The sequence below is a fragment of the Saccoglossus kowalevskii genome, chromosome 6 (genome assembly GCF_978046115.1).
Source record: "Saccoglossus kowalevskii chromosome 6, keSacKowa6.1, whole genome shotgun sequence".
NCBI classification, from domain to species: Eukaryota; Metazoa; Hemichordata; class Enteropneusta; family Harrimaniidae; genus Saccoglossus; species Saccoglossus kowalevskii.
Window position 1 is genome coordinate 19,685,681 of NC_140646.1, and position 21,512 is coordinate 19,707,192.

The 21,512-nt window shown below is 35.6% G+C and overlaps 1 long non-coding RNA gene across 1 annotated transcript; it reads left to right on the forward strand.

Moving 5' to 3' along the window:
* The first annotated feature begins 19,496 nt into the window (after positions 1-19,496).
* LOC144360566 (uncharacterized) lies at positions 19,497-20,314 on the forward strand. The gene is made up of 2 exons (XR_013422273.2): positions 19,497-19,684; positions 20,185-20,314. It is a non-coding gene; the product is annotated as an uncharacterized LOC144360566 (long non-coding RNA).
* The last annotated feature ends 1,198 nt before the right edge of the window (positions 20,315-21,512 follow it).

The window sequence follows — 21,512 nt, forward strand, 5'->3', positions numbered from 1 at the left end:
AAAAGTTTACCAGATCAACCTACAGCTGGCCTCGATGTGTATAAAAAATTGAAGAATAAGCTTGATGCATACTACACCCCAAAGAAAAGTAAACACCACGCTAAATATTGAAACCATCAGAATAATGGTCAGTCGCTAAAGTACGCCAATATAAGCAACACAAGAAATCATGTACATTTGAAAAAAAGATCAACATAAACTGTGTGGATAATGTGGATTAAATGGAGCTCATAAGGAAGGTCAAAATTGTCCTGCATATGGCAAAAAGTGTAGAAAATGCCAGAAATGGAACCACTTTGCTTCAGTATGTAAAACCAGCAACAGAGATGAGGGCATGAAAGTAATTGACATGAGACAAAGATCTAGACATGACCCAATCAATACAGTACATACAACTGGAGAAGACAACAAAAACAAAGTATCACAAAGGCTACAGAGAAGAGGCAAGGTTGTGATACAAGTTCTGATGATGAATATTTCAAACAAACATCTCAAGCAAGTAAGGAAAGATAAGTGAACTCAACAACAGTAATAAAACTGTAACTATAAGAATTGGCAATGTTGATACCCGTGTAGAACCTGGCAGTGGTGCATTTGTCAACATTATGAATGAACATCAGTTTAAAGCTCTAGTACACAGATCTAGTGATATACATGTACATGCACTAGAGTGAGTCATATTAAGCTCAACACTTTGCAAAGCAGCCTACCTGTCAAAGGTGAATTCAAGATCGTTGTGAGAAATAAGACATGTGGAGCAGCAACCAAATTCATAGTGATCAAGGGCAGAATTAACTCATCTCCAACCCTCATCAAGTTAGGCATAATACAATTTCAACCAGACGGTTCACTAGCAGAAACCAATAGCTTAAGAATTAAACCCAATATCAAGGCTGCCACAAAAGACAGAAATCAGTTAAAAGACATAACTGGCAAATATAGCAAGTTATTCAGTGGCATAGGAAGAATAGGAGATATAAAGCATGACAAAGAGATATATGCCAAGTTTAGCATTAAACCAGAAGCAGTACCAATAGCACAGCGACCTAGACCAGTGGCATACTACCTGCAGAAACCTTTAAAGCAATGGTTAGAACGATGCACTGAAGAGGGGATCTTTGAGGAAGTACCTCAGGGGGAACCCGTGACATGGTGTTCATCACTAGTAGTACAACCAAAACCTAGATTCCGCAAGATACCAAATGATCAACTAGAACCCCACATGATCAGAGCCAGTGTTGACTTGAGAGTTCCAAACAAGTTCATGGAGAGAAACCGAATAACACATACACCACTGTGGTTGAAGATTTTACATACAAATTCAATGATTGTGTGGTATTTTCCAAATAAGATATGAGGCAGGGATAACATAAACTTTTACCTGACCCAGAGTCTTGAGCGGTTGCTACATTCAGCACACCATGGGGTAACATGAGAACAAGAAGATTGATATTTGAAGCTAAGTCTTGTATGATAAAACAACCTACAGAATTTTTGGAGACATACCAAAATGTCTGAATCAACGCATAACAAAACACTGGAAACAGTCCTACAGAGAGCACAAGATTTTGCCATCACCTTCAACTTAGAAAAGTGCAAATTTGGAGTTGAGGAAATAGAATACAGCTTTTGAGAAACTAAAAAAAGCATCACAGGTGAAGATACCATGGCATACTTTAATCCAGCAAAACCAATTACATTAAGAGTTGAAGCTAGCTACCATGAAGGACTATCGGCTGGGTTGTTCTAGACAGGCAGAAAAGGTATGCAACCAGTGTACTTCATCAGTCGAACAATGACAAGTGCAGAGAAAAGATGTTTATCTGTGGTGTGGGCGAAGAACAGGTTCAGTATGTATCTGTTAGGAGCACCAAGATTCAAAATCATTACAGCACATAAACCACTGCAACCGATGTTTAATAAGGTAACACCGAAACAACCACTGAAAATAAAGGAATGGGTGTTGGACCTGCAAAATGTAGATTATGAATTAGTCTATGAGTCGGGAAATGATGCAGCAGATCCATCAGCCTTTCTGTCTAGACACCCACTACCAGAACCTGGTACAGATACTACAGAGAAGATCATAAAACACGTGATAGTTGATGAACATGCAGTAATGATGGACCGGATCAAAGTAATGTTATTCTTAGAGTTGACTGGAAGCAGCACAGGAAGGGCCCTGACATCACACATGAAATATATACAGCAGAATGATTGATCTTTAGACTAAATCGCATTATAGTGTCATCAAAGCAGCTCACAAATAAGGTCGTTTGGGGTGAGTAGAACCAAACAGATGCTGAGGGAGAAATATTGATCCCAATGATGAACAATCTTGTTGAGCAGATCATAGGTCAATGCTATGAATGTCAAGTAACTACTCAACAGCATAAACAAGAACCAATTAAAATGACAACCATACCAGAGAAACCCTGGGATGTTTTATCAGTTGATTTTGGAGGACCATATCCAGATGGGCATTATAATCTAGTGGTCATCGACAAGAGAACCAGATACCCAGTACCCATGTACTAATCAGCAGCTAAGCCAACCAAGAAAAAGCTCAAGAAAATGTTCGGCACACATGGTACACCAAGCCAGCTAGAAAGTGACAGTGGTTCTCTTTACAATTCCAGAGAGTTTGCAGAATTCGCAAAAGAGGAAGCATTTCATCACCATCCTCGGCCATATACAGATGGACATTATAATCTAGTGGCCAACGACAAGAGAACCAGATACCAAGAAGTTGAAACCATGTACTAAACAGCAGCTAAGCCAACCAAGAAAAAGCTCAAGAAAATGTTCGCCACACATGGTACACCAAGGCAGCTAGAAAGTGACAATTGTCCATCAATTCCAGAGAGTTTGCAGAATTCACAAAACAGTAAGGATTTCATCACCATCCTGTAACACCCGAACATGCACGAGCCAATGGGGGAAGTAGAAAGTTTCATTAAGATGCTAAACAAAACCAAAAGAATAGCACATCTTCAGGGCAGAGACTGTGAAATGGCTGTACAAGAAATGCAAGAAAGAAACAGGTTACCGTTCAACACCGCACCCAGCCACAAACACAACACCATATGAAGCACTGATGAACAGACAAGTGAGAACAAAGCTAGATGAGATTATTATTATTAATGAGGTATTATCATTAATGATAGAAACAAGGAGTATAAACAGAGGCTGAAATGCAATGCTGACAACAGAAACATCAAAGCACATAACTTTGCAGTAGGTGATTATGTCCTACTAAAGCAACACAAATGGACAACAGCTTATGAACCAACATTCTACATTATCTACTGAATCAATGGATCAAGTATTGCAGCGAGACGTATCACAGATGGAAGAGAAACATTCCATGATACAACATGCCATTTTACATGGGCATTTAGATATCCATTGTATTTTTAATTGTACATTTTAATCCACTTGGTTTTAAATTCTTCTTCTTCTTCTTCTTCTTATTATTATTATTATTATTATTATTATTATTATTATTATCGGAAATATTCACAGAAATATTTAACACACATAGTCTATTACATGATATCGGCATTCAGTTGTTCACAGAAATATTTAATGCATAGTCACTATGTGGCTATGATCATAATAAGATTATTATTATTATTATTATACATCTATCTATTTTCATCCTACCATATAAGGAAATGCGAATTCCAAATATGGAATGATTACGCATGTAGACATCCTCTAATAATAAAAACAAACATGGCTGCCATCAGGGTTTGACCTAACTCCCCACACAAAGAAGTTTGCTGATTCTGTTCTAAACTTTTTGGAATTAGGAATTCTCATGATGTATCCTTGGAAGGATAAGATGTATAATAATAAGGTTATTATGAGGATACCTCAAAGTTTGCACTCAGACAGTATGCCGTTGCATCGACCTCCACTGCGTGTTGGTCAATACTCTTGCTGTACTGTCTTCATGCATACTTTGAGGTATTTTTGTAATGACCTCATATCCTTATTACCGGAAACATTAATGCATAGTCTATTACATGGTATTGGCATTCAGTTGTTTACAGAAATATTTAATAAATAGTCACTCTGTGGTTAAGATCATTGGCCGTCCGGGGCCGAAACGTCTATTCACCATCAACATGGGTAGGACCTGAAGATGGCGTCACCATACCAGCAAAAGATACTATGGTACATGTATACATGAAAATGGAAAAAAAATAAAAACCTGTAGCCCCCATGGGCAAGTTGACAATTCCTAATATTGCTAAATTAGTCAGTTTTAAAAATTCTCAACTCCATGAAAAAATAAATTTCTGCCACTCACCCCGAAAGCCACTCATCGCGAAGCTACTAGTACTATAAATATATAGAATCCAACATGGCAAGAAATATATGATTGACAAGAGATATTCTTAGTGTGGGTGTATATAAATCACGTGGAACTGTGGTATAATCCTTACATTTGGTGCAGTCGTTATATTCGTGTTTTGGGAGCTGACTACAACAGACTTGGGAAAAACTTTTAGCAGTTTGTAAATAATATTATCCTGAACTCGTGTGAATGAGAACGGATTGTTTCATTAGTTTGATGCTCAATACTTGACTCGCGAATTCAGCGCGAGCTTACTTAATTGATTGACAATGAAATGCACTTGACGACTGATTAAGAGATGCAATAAGTGCTACATAAGTTTTAATAGATTGTAGCAATGGGTTTTTGGTGAATCCAACATACTTGATAGTTTTTTCTGAGTAAGATTATTGACTGAGGTATGTATGGGGGTCTAAAAACTAACTCTGCGACGCGATTGTGCGACTCGCCGAATGTCGATTATTGCACTCTGCGACAGGATCGCAGTGTCACTCTTTGCTGCAGTTTAGCAGCTCTTATTGGCCGCTTAAGCTATTTTGATATTACGTTGCGGCCATAGAGCTGCAGATCGCGTCCATTGAGAACCGCACAGTTAGCCGCCCCGGAATCCCGGGGCGCACGCTATTTTTGATGTTATCGAACGATTTCAATGAAATTTAAAACGAATAAAAGTTATCCTTGCAAACACAAACATCTTAGGTATCTACTGACCGAAAATGAAAGACTATTTCTTCTTGAAAAGTATATATTTCTGTGTATAATTAGACCGAACGTAATTTAATCGATTGAACGACGTATTTCAAGATGACCTCTGTCATGTGACCTGAACACATGACAATGACGAAGCATGCGCAGTTGACATTTTAACTGAAAATTGAGAATGGCAGGATCTGCAGGGTGTATGGAAAACAAAGACCCTGGAAAACGAAGACCTAAGACCCTGGAAAACGAAGACCCTGGCCCTGGAAAACGAAGACCCCGGAATGTTCCTATGACGGCAATGATACACGAATTCGCCCAATATCGGGCATTTACTTTCATTGTGAACTCGTTAACTAACTTCCCGTACGAATTTCATTGGGAAATATTCATAATAAATTATTTTCATACACATTTGCGGATATAATCAATGTAAAACCCAGTAGTATGCCTAATTTCATCATGGTTTCGTTTAATATATAGCGGTGTCTGAACGAACCGACCCCGTTTTGATGTTCAAAGTACTAACAACACTGTGTGGAATTTTAGAACTATCCCACATGCGGTTCAGACGCTATTTCAAATTGAAGTTTCAAAAAAGTGCTTCAAAAGAAACTGAGATAATGGCCGGTTTGCATAATCGGCACGTCGTTGTGGGAACATGCCAAATTGCGATCACTTTCACAGTCGCTGTTACAATATTTACCAGCTCACATGATAACTATGACATTATGAAGGATAACTGACAAATTAGATAAATGTACGGATAATATGAGAATAGTCGCACTTGAAAGTGCGTTCCGAGAAGTATCATTTAGCGGCATTCTGAATGTTCCCGTTATATTTACATAATCAATGCATGAACAAACAGGGGGCGGTACTTGCATAAATTATATGTTGTGCGAAAGTGACCTCGAAGCCAGGGTACAACGCATTTACATTCTCAGCCATAATATCGAAGACACTGCTCCAAATCGGAAAATTTATTGGGTTATTTATATTACAACTAGTGTTACAAAACCGCGGTAAACTGTGCACAAAATCACAACACGCGACCCCTACCACCGGAAATAGTACTGTTATGAAACTTTTGACTCTTATTTAATTTACATATCATCTGTCAATCAGGAACCGCTAAGTGGCGTGAATATGCAAATCATCCCTCAAACATAAACAAAACGTAGGCAAAGCGCTTCATAATAATAGTTTAACTGTGTTTTAAAGTTGGTTTTAATGATTATTTTTAAATTATTTTTAACAAAATATAGATATGAAACCCATCGTACAGGAAAGCCAAAAAAAGCAAAAACGGTCAAAAATGAGAAAAAAACTGCATTTTATCCTTAAATGTCTTTGGTTGTCTGTGTGAAATTGTAATCTATAAATAAAGTGCGTGATTAAACTTTGTAACTATACATGCGAATATAATCAAAGTGCAAGTACTTCTAATAAGCACCAAATACCAGTACACGTATTGGAACCGGGAAGGTGATTCTATTGTCTTCGAGGGGCTACAATTGAATTACATCCTCGTGTTGGATTAAATATGTTTGTAGTGAAATGAAGTATATCACGTTATTGAACGAGTTCGCAATTAAATTAAGTACATCACGCTATTATAGAGTTTGCAGTAGAATTATGCATGTCGTTATTATACGAGTACGTAAATAAATCATTACGTACTCACCATAATTAAATGAGGTCGGGATGGAATTGCAAATTCAATCATGTGTCAGTAAAGTTAACTTCGTAGTTCCATTGGACACGTTTTAATCAGTAACGTGACAATATGCATTTTTATTCTGACATAATTTATTCATGCCATTTAATGACCATGACCAATAGCGACGTAATTCCATGCGATCGGAGTGTACGTAATTTCATTTGGTAACTATTTAATAACGTCACGCACTTTATTTAAGAACTCATTTAATAATATGACGTGATTGATTAGATTTAACAGAACCATGCACGCAACGTAACTGATCGAAAAATAATTTACATATGTTACATATGTTTAGTAAAATGCAATTATACATATACGTATTATTTCGCATTCAATATACGCACGTTGTGAGTTCACAAAGAAAATAAGTACTTCACGTTGTAATTTCACAATTAAAAGTAGTTAGTTTAATTTATTATGAAGAATTTCGTACGGGAAGTTAGTTCACAATTAAAATAAATGCCCGATATTGGGCGAATTCGTGTATCATTTGCGTCATAGGAACATTCAATGGTCTTCATTTTCCAGGGTCTTCGTTTTCCATACGTTGTAATTTCACAATTAAAAGTAGTTAATTTAATTTATTATGAAGAATTTCGTACGGGAAGTTAGTTTACAATGAAAGTAAATGCCCGATATTGGACGAATTCGTGTATCATTGGCGTCATAGGAACATTCCAGGGTCTTCGTTTTCCATGGTCTTCGTTTTCCAGGGTCTTCGTTTTCCAGGGTCTTAGGTCTTTGGTCTTCGTTTTCCAGGGTTTTCGTTTTCCATACACTCGATTCTTACATTCATTGTGGAGATGAGTTCCAGAAGAAAGTCAAAGGGTATCGCAGGCAATCCATTGCATCTGGACTTAAAACCTCAGAAACTGTTGACAATGCATTAGTGAATGTTCTAAAGCTGAAACCCATTACCCCGTTGGCTTGTTGTCTCCTTCCGCATAATATTGAGGAGCATTGGTGGTAAAATATACATCATACTTTTACCATACCCTGTTGGTAATATGGCCAATGTGTGTATATTATTTAAAATACAAGTAGTACCTTCTACTTGTTGAGCTTTTAGGTCAAATTTTAAAATATCTTTCAGATTCTTGTCAAAAGACTCAACAATTTTGTCTTTTGTGAATTCCATGCTGTCTGCTCCTGTCACTTGTAACACTCTTTGGCAAGTTACAAGATTATTTTTAGATTTTTCACAATATATAAATAAAACTCCTTGAAAAAAATATTTTTAATAATACATGTACTTTATTTGATTTTTTCAAAAAAAGATGAGTCACTTAATGGTGAAATGAAATTAAAATTATAACAAGCAGCCTCTCGGCTGAGATAGCTCCGCTGTTAGCAATGCACATTTCGATTAAAGAACAGAAGATATCATTAGAAAATGAACAATATGCATAGTATCAATGCAATGGGACTTGCTGTTTTCAACAAGAATTTAAAAATATCATTTTTGACCATAAATGATTGTGGTTTTTAACAAGAAGAAAATATCACTTTTTACCAAAAATGACAAAAATATTCATCAAAATTAGAGAATTGAAGATATCATCATGAAATGAACAAATTTGAGAGTGGTCCATATGTAGTATCTATATATGTAATATCAAAGCAATTGGACTTGTGGTTTTTAACAAGAAGTTGAAAATATCACTTTTTATCAAAAATGACAAAAATATTCACCAAAATTAGAAAATTAAAGATATCATTATGAAATGAACAAATCTGAGAGAGATCCACATGTAGTACCTATATATGTAATATCAAAGCAATTGGACTTGTGGTTTTTAACAAGAAGTCGAAAGTATCACTTTTTACCAAAAATGACAAAAATATTCACCAAATTTAGAGAATTAAAGATATCATTACAAAATGAACAAATCTAAGAGAGGTCCACATGTAGTACCTATATATGTAATATCAAAGCAATTGGACTTGTCGTTTTTAACAAGAAGTCGAAAATATCACTTTTTACCAAAAATGACAAAAATATTCACCAAAATTAGAAAATTAAAGATATCATTATGAAATGAAAAATTTGAGAGTGGTCCACATGTAGTACCTATATATGTAATATCAAAGCAATTGAACTTGCGGTTTCTAACAAGAAGTTGAAAATATCACTTTTTACCAAAAATGACAAAAATATTCACCACAATTAGAGAATTGAAGATATGATCATGAAATGAACAAATCTGAGAGAGGTCTACCCAATGTACATATACACCAAGTATCAAAGCATTCAGACTTGTAGTTTTCAAGAAGAAGTCGAAAATGTAAAACATTGACACGGACGACGGACACCGGACGACGGACGACGACGGACAATCACTCATATGATAAGCTCCGCTCGACAAAGTCGACAGCGGAGCTAAAAAGCCATCTGCCGTTGTTTCGTCACATGAAGCGCTGTCCCAGACAGGCGCCGATTCGCTGGTTCCCGGCGTCCTTTGCGAATGGCAGGTAGGACGCAGGTAACTAGTAATCGCCATATTGTTCCATTTGGGCCGGTTTTCCGGCCGGAAGGCACGTGACTGAGTGACGTAATTTGAAAACATTCCAAGTTCCGTTCTGCGTAAACGTGTCTGTAATACTACAATAAAGCCATGCTCATACATACTGCCTGCTTAGATTTACAGATTTGATATGTTCTATGCAAATTTATAACAAAAGAAACAGTTTTTTTTTTATTTGCCCAACTTTCGAAAGTAAAAGGAAACCCCTGAACGGCCACGAGCGTAAGCGCTGACGTCAGGTAACTAAGGGAAATGGAACAAGCAACGAGAAAGTGGTGTACCAATCAGAATGCCGGAACCGTTACTAGTTACCGGCCTCTTGTGGCTTGATATATTGAAGATAATATTTGGTAATCGTAGTCCTAAATAACTATTAAAAATAGCTAGACGTTTCGAGCAATGGCTCTTTATCGATAGCATAGAAGCAAGTGTGATAACGTACAGGTAGGACATAGGAACGCAAGAACGCGCATGAACTATAAGTTAGAATCACAAAAAATTCCACAATAGAACAAATAACGCGCCTTAGGTAGTGAGCTCAACAAATGAGTTGAACTGTTTGTTAATACCATGGGGTTCTTTAGTTCCAAGGCGGAATATAGTTTCCTCCTCGACACGCCTGAGCTGATTTTCGTTGCCATTGACAACACATACACCAGAAATATCTGTAATATTATGTCCACTAGAATTAAAATGAAGTGAAACCGGATAATAACGATTTTTCTGTCTAGTTTGCCGTAGATGCTCAGCAAACCGATCACCCAGTCGACGAACTGTAGAACCAATATAAAGTTTCCCGCATCTAATACATGAAATGCAATATACAACATTCATAGTGATACAACTGAACGGATATTTGACCTCAACGCGTTATTTGTTCTATTGTGGAATTTTTTGTGATTCTAACTTATAGTTCATGCGCGTTCTTGCGTTCCTATGTTCTACCTGTACGTTATCACACTTGCTTCTATGCTATCGATAAAGAGCCATTGCTCGAAACGTCTAGCTATTTTTAATAGTTATTTAGGACTACGATTACCAAATATTATCTTCAATATATCATACTTATCAGTCCGAGCAGCGTTTATTTATTTATAAACTACTCTTGTGGCTTGGTACACCATGACACTTGAGGCGGGAACCAGCCAAAGGCGCCGATGGCCGTCCGCTGTAGTCACGTGATTACACTCGTCACTGAAAGAGCCAAGTCACGTGATAGAGGTCAGCTTCGAAATGGCGGCGTTCAATCGGAGGTTCCACTTCGGCACAGTTTTAACGTGAAATAGTCTCATTTACACGGGCAAATTTGCTTAAAGCTTGCTGTAATCAGTAACAGATATATTTGTGAGAACATATTTGTCTATTTTTTCCTGCAAGTCGAGGTAATTTTATTAAAATCACAATTTTAATGATATATAACTGGCATACTAGTATTTAAAAATCTGTGCATTTCTTTAGGGAAGGGAACTGCAGCTCTCTGGTCGCCCCGCAACGTATACCACGACCAAAAGAGCTGCATAAACTGCAGCAATGTCACTCTGCGAAGAGCACGATTTTCATTGGTTGGTTGGTCGAAAAGCATGAATCTCACTTGTCGATCGATGTAAGGGTACACAGCATGCCTTATAGTAGCCGTGGTTTCGCGGCGTTTTGGGTCCGGGAAGGTTTTTTGCTTTGTCTGTCAGTTATATATACATCGTCGGTATACAGTCGGACCCTAACGCCGCGGGTCCAACTGTGGAGCAAAATGGTAAAAATGGCAAATGACACTACCGACCTATATAACTGGTCGGAAAACAACAAAAATATACAAATTTCCCTCAAGTAAAATACCTCCACGGGTAAACTAAATCATAATGTTCCCTCGACAGAAATCTGGGTTCGTTATTTCTTCGTTGTAGTTTATTTTTCAACCATTTCTCACGATTTCTGCAACCTCAGTTAGCGACAACGCTGCCATCTTGAAAACTACGAGAGTAAAGCCAAGTCTCGCAAAACGATCACGTGACTTCAAGATATCAACAAATCCACGTGTTTCTCTGGCTACGAAGACGAATACGGCGCTTAGAGCCAGGAAAGGATTTAAATAACAATGAAAAAAGTAGTTACACTGAAAATATATTAATAACGTTAATTATTATGTATATAAAGAAAGATTTTGTCCAAACTTGATACATAAATTAAAGGTTTTTGATTCCTGATGCACGTCATCTTATTGACGTTAATTATTCATAAATGGAGTCAATTTGTGTAGTTTTCTTGATTTATTCTGCAGATATCGGTAAAATGTAGGTAAGGCTTTGGCGAAATTCGAAGGAGCAACTAATATTCTTCAACCTGGTATTTTTTTTAGATTTTATTTTTTATTTTTTTCGTCTGTTTTTTCGAGTTTAAAAAATGTGAGCTGGCTGGAGCCTTCATCCCTTGTCTATTTCTTACACTTTATACCAGCCGATACCCCCCCCCCCCGCTCATAGAGACTGCGTATTACAGTTGATTATAGTTCCTGGGCTCCCTGTGATTAAACAGCCCTTTTCCGGGCCACCACATCCTTCAGAAAGGAAACTACCGTTATTCACATACCAAATAATCGATATCTATAAATTTCAAGAATGTAACACTAAAATCTTGTCAAATCAATCTGGGCTGCATTTAAGGTAGAAGTCTACTCATAATTTTTGACAAAATTGGTCATAAATCGCATGACAATGTTTATTATGTACATTCATGAAGCCTATGTCACATGGTACAATGAAATAGCATTATTTTGTGTGTAATAGTTAAGCTTTTTTCAAAATGTGCCCTAATATTTCCCCAAAATAACTATTTTTAGAACAATGTCATAGAACACAATGTTAAAGAAAAATTGCATTTTTTGACACTTTTTAAATAATTCAGAACAAAAAGTACTTAATCAACAATATACAATTTTTTTCATACATTTCACGACGCTAGATTTGTGATATTGCATAATATCTCTGCCATGGTAAAAGTGTTGTGTAAAAATTAAAAAAAAATATTTCAAAATGTGTGTTAAATATACCAGTCAACTACTATTGCAATGTGAACACCGTAAAATTGTATTTACAAAATCACTGCTACTTGTTTTATTGACACATTTATCTATGTATAGGCCTTTAGTTTCCGGATAAAAAAATACTCATTTGGGTTAAAAAAAATATATTCTACTAATTTTAACAGGAATTTTATATAACATAGGTTATACCAAGTAGTTACTAAAATTAATAAATTTTGCCTATGTCACGGAGCTCGTTTTTGAACTATGGGGAGATCTCGATACATTCTTGACCAAGATGCTTTGCTCTCACATCTACCACTTGGGGGCGCTCTGCTACAGTTTCTCTAGCTAACATGGCCACTTTCACAGGCATTTGCTTATAGATCAGAAAACTTTTTATATATCATACTCTTGACTTGGGAACCCATTTATTTACATATGTCAGTGACCTAAATCCGTAGAATTTTCGATTGCCATGGTAAATAATATTTACAAATTTCATGTTTTTCAAAAGTTATGGTGACGCCATGATAAAACAATAAATTTTCAATGTGTTACAATGTGTATTACCAGCAAAAACAGCCTGTGGTAAACAATGTGGTAAACTTGATTGTACTTAAATTAAAACTGCCATGCAACATCATGATGAAGCAATTGTTTTATTTTATAACCTAAAAGTATGAAAGTTGACATAGGCAAGCCATAATTTATCATTTACTCATTGGTCACATATCCAGGGTTGCATACAAATATATCACCAAAAAAGCATATTAAAGTTCATATTGTAATAATATAGTTTATTAAAAAATTAACAAATATAATATTTACTTGTGTTGTACCTTAATGGCATATATGTAGTTATAGTCACCATACATCAATATTAAACTATTTTACTGTAGAATAACTAGCGACACACCTTGTTTATAAAAATAGCTGACAAAAATACCATAATATATCATTTGAACCAGAAACAGAAATACAACAAATGTATGAAGCAACTTGAATGACAAATATGTGATCAAATAAACTAAATAAGACCTCCGCATTACAGCTGTAATTATGTTCATTCAGTGAAAAATGAAACAAACCTACAAATTATTTTACTGTTGTTTGTTACTCTGACCTTCCCACTTTGTTTTTTCCTGAAAACTGTTCTTATATTCCACTACGACGATATGCAAGCTTAATATGAGCCATGTTGAGGCCACTGCCTGCAATTTTCTCTAGCATGTTTTTACTCAGTACATTCTTCAAAGGATCTAGGGTCTGATGTAATCAAGACTAAATGTGTGGGGCTCACAGGATTTCTGCTGAGGTGCAGTTACTTGGAGCAACTCTCGTAACGATGTGACATCAGCCAGAGCATCGTGAGCTGTGTATGTTTTCTCAGTGATGTCATGAACCCAAGTCTCCTGTTTATACGTACTGCGTCCAGGATATAGAGAGCGAACAGCGGAAGAGTATCAAGAAATCTAGTAACACAACCAGCCAGTTCAGTTGTCAATCCACAAGCACTAGCAGCTTTATAAAGAATTCTGATGTCAAATACCCTAATATTATGTCCAACTAACACTTTAGCTGGCCCATGAAATAAACAAAATGTGGTCAAGGCTTCCTCAATGCCCACTGCTTCTACCTGCGTGTTGTTTACAAACATTCTGCCATTACTAACAGTAATTCCTGTAGTTATAGATGCATCTTTTGTTATCAATATGTGCGGCATAACATATTGGTTGAAAGAGCCAATTTCTCCCACAGCAGCTATCTGTGTAATATGCGCATATGTTCCTGCAACAAAATGTAATGTATACCTTAATAAAAAAGAATTGCAATAAAACAAATTTGGACTTGGGGAGAACATTTTGTTTAAAATGAACCAGTTTAAATATCTGAAGTAGTAGTCATTTTGACCAACCTTGGCCACAAATTGTATTTATTGTAAAGATGTCTGTTAAAATACTATTTGATTTGAGTATAAAGCTCTGTCATTTATGTAATCACATGTGCTACTAATAGAAGAAATACAGTAATTATTTCAACATACCTGTCGTTTCCAAGTCAAAGAAGACAGCCGCCAATGATTCTATATCCACAAGGGACAAAGGGGTTGGTACAATTGAAATTGGTGCAGGAATTTCTTCTACATCACTTGCAGCTGCAAAATAAAATAAACATTGTTAAATTATATTGCCACATTTGTTCAAAAATCTGACTTAGTTTGACCATAAACTACACTTCGCTCATTTACATATGTTTATGTACTACTAATAGAGAATACATCCCAATAAATAGAAGATTTTCTCTCTTTAATTGTTACAGGTCTCCATGTTTGTGATCTCTTACTGATCCTCCTCGTTATCTGATCATATCCAAACGCATTAGTGGCAATGGATGATTAAAATCAAGATAGGCCAGTTGCAATCTCGCAACATAAGCATCATATTTGACCCAATGCGTTTGGAAGCATACTGTAGCATAACATTATGAAATGATTCTAATACACTTGCTACACATCCTCGTGTGTAATAAGACAATGACTTCATGAATGTTTCACCTGTTACATAATCACTAAATGAAAAAATCATAAATAAACTATTTTTTTGGACTAGACTCATTATTAAATTCAAAATTTACACACCTAAACCGATTATACTGTTAATGCCCACAAATCAATAATATGGCCTATTCATTTTTTAACAAAGTCTCTTACAATTAAGTTTTATAATCTCACTTGCCTCAATTCCTGAAAAGCAGAAGACTTCTGCTTTAACCATTACTTTCCATCAGGTGGATTCATGATGTCATGACCACACCTACCTCCAATCCGTTCATGAACACCTTGGACATGATGGAGTATGCCAGTCCATGCCTCTTTTAAAACAATCTCATCATTTTCACAAAACCAGAAGTGATTCTTATCGAAGAAACCCATGACTTTAGTACAGCATTTGCTTTTTTTAAAGCAATCTATCAAATGCAATATACAAAGCAACATTGATTTAGAAGAGAACATGTAGGTCAAAAAAGTACAGTCCACCAATATCTTAGAAAACAAGTTATTGTCAATAACATCCCCGGTATGTTTTAGTGACTTTGTCAAACAACGAAAAGCATAGTCAGATTATGTTTAAATAATGGGATAGTATTTAGCATATTACTACAGGTATCAAGACTAAATTTGAATAAAATTGGTCAAAACTGTTAATGACATGTACAATTGTTGATTTTTAAGACAATTCATGGTTGTCATTGAACATAAAATAAAACAAAGTGATATTCACATGTGTCATGAAAAAATAAAATTGAAAAATAATTTGAAGCAGTCACGCATCCCATGTGATGCTCATATGGTCAGTAGACGTGCTAGAGAAATGATACAAACAGTTTCTGTTTGGGATACAAAATTGGTTAAAACTTGGTCAAAGGATGGATGTGAATATGCACAACAGTGTAATGGCTCATTTTTAGTACAAGGTCTGATATAAGTTGTGACTTGTGGTGATACGGTGACAGATGTATAATAATTACAAATATCATAGATGTGGAAAAATAGCACAATCACACTTTGTAAAGATGGAATCAAATAGTATTGATCTAAAATAATTATAAGTTAAATTATACTGACCTTGATTAAACTTGCAGCTATTTGCTTGGCTTTACGCCATATGTACAATGAATGTTGTATATGAGGAAAATCGTTTCCTAAGTAAAACAAAATGTTCATGAACAAATATTATTTATAACCTGACTTTGGCGCATATCCCTCATAGTTTTGTGGTATTGAGTATGAAATATCACCCGCTAACATACGCCACAATATTCACAGTACAACAGTATGAGAAGAAAAATAACCCAAGTGAGACTGGACAATTAACCACATCGGTATAAATTTTAAACAGGATAACAACAATTACTAACATGATGCAATGATAATATGAGGTTATTACGAGGATACCGAAAAGTATGCACAATTCGCATTTCCTAATATGGTAGGATCAAAATACCACGTAAAATACCGCAAAATTATGGCACGCTGTAACTTATGGTGACAGATCTATAATTATAGCCATTATAACGCTACACGAATTTGCATGGGATCTGTGCAGACCCATACTGGACTCAAGCAGAATGTGGACATCGCTTTAAAACCCATACAAAAACCAACAGGTTTAATAACGTAATAACACAGAACCCATAAGAACAGTGCCCAATCTCAGAGATGCTTGCTTATTCATTAACAGATATTTTGACTTGGATTTACAATACTTGACACCAGACTTGCCTCCATTCTAGTTACATAGAACTTTTTATTGATAAGCCTGATTAGTCAAGTAGACAGCCTGAGGAATGACTAGCATAGACCTGGTTTTGTAGGAAGCAAGGGCTCGACTACATCAGCCCTTGTCATTGACAAGCCATTAAGAATTTCGAATTTGATCAAGTACATGTACAAGTTCTACACTGAACTAAAACTTTGACTACAAGACAATTTAACATGTGTAAAGAGTGGAGTATTGTGGGATAGTTATATTAGAATTCAACTGCAGCACGCTTCACGAGTTGTGTTTAATTCGGTCATCTATCTCATTATGGTTTGGGATTGCAATATGGCTGCCAGTCAACTATCTTGTACGGTATTGTGACACAATATACATGTACATGTGAGTGACATTTGATTGACCATGATTTAACAAAACATAGTTGATCATGGCATTCAAAGGTTATACAACTATAAGTACAGTACAGTTTACGGTTAGACATGGTAAATTAAATTAGTTTGAAATATAAATATAATTTTGAACTTACGCATTATGCTTTACAGTGCTGGACTAGCATCTGTCACAACTTCTTTTACTGTCAATCTTTGCGTCAAATAATTGAGTCCATAATTAAATTTTGCTGGCTTCAATCTTGGGGAACAGAGGTCATTCTCCATGTATCATTTTTAGAATGTGCCTACTATTTTGGTCTGCAAAACACAGTTATATGTTTTGCACTGTTACCAGGCGAGTCTGCTCTACCATCAGCATACAGAACTACAAAAGTGGATGAACTGAGCGATTTTATTATCTGATCTGTCATCATACAATATTCTTTCTGTATGATGGGTGATACAAATCTAGCCTGATTTGTATAAAATGTAGTTGAACTTGTATTCCCAAGCCCAAGAAAATTACAAAACAGGGAATACTGACTGTAGTTGCATCCAGAACGTAGAAATAATGTTGCAACTAAGGCGTTTGTTGCAAGTGTTCCTGCATGTGTTTCTGAGGAATACCAGGCGATGAAGTGTCCATTACTGCATAATAGCTTTAACTTCCAACATGCCCCCACAAGAACACTATTCATTGCTGATAATGGTTGTTTACATTCAGTACATAAACACATCGATATTAATTCATTCAGTTTATTTTTGGTGCATATAAATTTGGGTTCCTCCACTAGTACCTTCTCTCTCTCTCTATAGACCTCTGTAATAATTATTGATAACACCATTTGAAGTATAAGATGCAATGGTCCGTTTTTTATTTGATTCAGTAAGACAAGGGCTAACATTGACATCAATGGGGAATGAATGTTGTTGTTGTGTTTTGGTTGCACTAAATGTATTACCATCAGCTACATGTACCTTGATTGGTGCAATTGGATAGGAACAGTAAATGTTGTCCTACATGCTCATATACCACCATATGTATATGTGTACCATGCTTTGTGCATGGCGTATTCCCGATAAACTTGCCATGACCATTCATTTGCATTCCATCATGGGTGTACCATCCATCAGTAACCAGAACATCACACAAAAAGTGTTTTGAAGAATTTGAATAATATATAACGGAGGCAGGGCGGTAGCAATGACCTGTACACAGCTTAATGTTACTAAGAACTAATATCTTTCTGTAATGAATTTTCAATCTCAACTATAAACAACTAGGGAATATTGGTTATTGTATTGGTTACCATCATTTGACCAGGACACGGGATAGCAGGAACCTCAACACAATCATCATCTATATTGCTATCTGTAAAATCTGGTATGACTTTATCACACTGTAATGTTAAAGCTGTTTCTGTTAATAGCTTGTTCGTTACAACGCGATCCAAATCCACCAAAGCATTACTTCAAACTATTAATTCTCTATTACGTAAAATTAATACAGAATTATTGTGAAATCTTCGTTGCTGGTGGGCTTCATTAATGCTGCAATAAGAGGTTGTTTATGTTGCTGCTCGCAATAAATTAGATTCAGCTTCATTAGCATTTACAAATAAAAGATCAATTATTTCAGAAATTGCAGCAACCTCACCAAATTGTAACCTGTCACTTTTTAATCGGAGCCATTTCCAAATCATCAATTTGCTTTCTGATAGTGAGTTCTCTTCTTTTGATGTATATGCTTTTGATATCATTTTAGTGGCATCATTCGTTGGCTTACTAAGGAGCTGTGCATGACATCGCCTCAATGGATAGTATATTGCTTCAAGGAAGGCATCGTGGTGACAAGAATTTGCCATACAACCAGATGCCCACTTATAACTTTCATAATGATCAATAACCTGACCATTTGTTAGTTCTAGCTCAGATGATGACATATTGGTAAGTGTTAAATTTTCAGGAATCATATCTAATTCTATATCTGAAACAGCAAAAGGCGTAGTGGCGGTAACTTCTTTAAGGCTAAAATCATCTTCCAAACAACGCTTCACAGCTGTTATTTTGTGTTGTTGAATATTCTTGTTTACAACATTATTTACATCAAGTTTTGTATTATCTACATGTACAACTTCAGTGAGTTTAATTGATGTTGATGTAATTAACTGTGTATGTGTGAGTTAAACACAATCTCATTATCGGAATTACATGAACCATTATTTATAGTTACTTGTAGATTTCCAACAGATTCGTCTGTAAATCCAGTAATATTAATTAGTGATTCATCGTCACTATTACATAATTCCTGGGTTATTTGGACTGTAGGCAATCTGATTAAAATCTGATGTAGTGTACGGGCTTTAATTATTTTGGCTATAAACTTATTTTAATTTTATTTTTTATTACTTTTGTTACTAATTTTATTTTATTTTATTTTATTTTATTTTATTTTATTTTATTTTATTTTATTTTATTTTATTATTTTACTTTGATTTTGATTTTGTGATTTTTTTAATTCCGCCCTACCTACATCTGAGCCGATGCCTATGTAACGAGATTTCAACGAGACCCACTATCGACGATTTTAGTCAACGAATCACATACCTCCTTCTATAGCGCACATGATGACGTCACCGGGCGGACACACTCAAATAAAATGGCGGATTATACCGACCGAGAATAACACGGCTTTTCGGTAAGTTTATCATTGTCAAATGCAACGAAAGTCATTTTTATGTTAATATTGTGGCTCGAATGGTTCGACTTTAGATCGTTATTTTGCATAGTTATTCTGGGAGTGACGATTTTGTTTCTGCCGTTTCGACCGAACACCAGTGTCTTTTACCTGTCGCCTGCCCTGGAGACGGGTGATGTTTTGTTGAAGATCGGGCCAACATCGTCTACGGTATTGAAACCGTAGCTGTAAATATTCATCAAATTGTATCATCATTTTGTACATTATACAATAACTTTTTATTAAAGTGATTGAGCTGATTTGAACTGGAATAAAATATTTTTTATTGGAACACATCGCAATTGATCAGGAAATATTTTTTTGCTACAATTTTCTGCCAGTGCGTCGATGCCGTGGGCCGGTGACCGTTATACAATTTAAAATCAGTTTGCATTGTTTACTATAGATGTTTACAGTGTTCTAATCATTACGATTTACTTATTTTTTTGCTTCCATTCTAGATAATTATGCTCAGTGTTTGATGTAAAATTGAAGCGATGACTGAATGAACGAACCTTGGTTGGCGAAGATGTATCTGGAAGTGTACACATTTGTTGGAAGTGAAAAAAATATTCAATGTAATGACAAAAATTGTAAAATGCTGTGGAATTTCTTTTGCAAATAAAAATATACTAGCAATTTTCTATTAATGGTTTATTCAAGTGAGCAAAACATAATGTACAGAAAGATTGCCCGTAGAGTATCGCTACACTGAAAAGTAAGCAACCGACAGCCTGTATAAAAGGGGGGCTGTGATTGGCTGTTACTTATGCGAGATTTGAACGGGACTTACATAGGCGTCGGATCAGATGTAGGTAGGGCAGAATTAAAAAAAAATCACAAAATCAAAATCAAAGTAAAATAATAAAATGAAAGGGCATTAATAACAAAAGTAATAAAAAATAAAATTAAAATAAGTTTATAGCCACAATAATTAAAGCCCATACACTACATCAGATTTTAATCAGATTGGACTGTAGGCTGAAGTGATGAATGTTCACAGAGAAGGTTTGAACTACATAAATTAAAATATATACATTTTAAGGTTAAATCTTAGGCACACACATAACATTGAATCAGGAAATGAAGGATGAAGTCACTATTACATGATTATTAAGTGATGATTATATATTGTTAATGAGTGATTTGAAGTGATACAGCATTCACTATTGATAAGTGTAGCTGTCCTCATAAAAGTTTCCATTTTTTAACTAAGCAGCACCTAGAACAGCCTCACGTGGACTTGAACCAGAGACCTTCAAGTCAAACTGTTTTCTATCACTGGCTTGACGCTCTATCGACTGAGCAACAACAATTATACACGTATCTCCTGATACTGCATGTCATCACTGTTCTGAAATATTAGGTAATTATCAAAATGATATTTACAATATAACGTATGAATACACAAGTATGTGAAGTTTGAACATATGATTGACCAAGGTATGTTTGAATTAGAGGTACTAATTGACAGACATAATTAGGGAAAACAAGTCATAACTGTTGTAATAGAATTTGTCAGAATTAAAACCAATAATTATGGATTGGATACGGCTTTTGCGGCCCGAGGTCGCGGCGGAATCGTCCGAGCTTGTGATGACGCGTAAACCGTACGACCGAGGACAGCAAAAGCCGTATCCAGTCCATAAAGGTTTTATCATATACCTTATATGAAAAAAAAGTCTTTAGTTGTGTTATTTTTCGCTTGTTTGGCCCCAAAAGAAAACCTATTATTCGATTTAATTTGGGTTTCGATGCGGGCCTTTTTACTGGCGCGGATTTATACGGG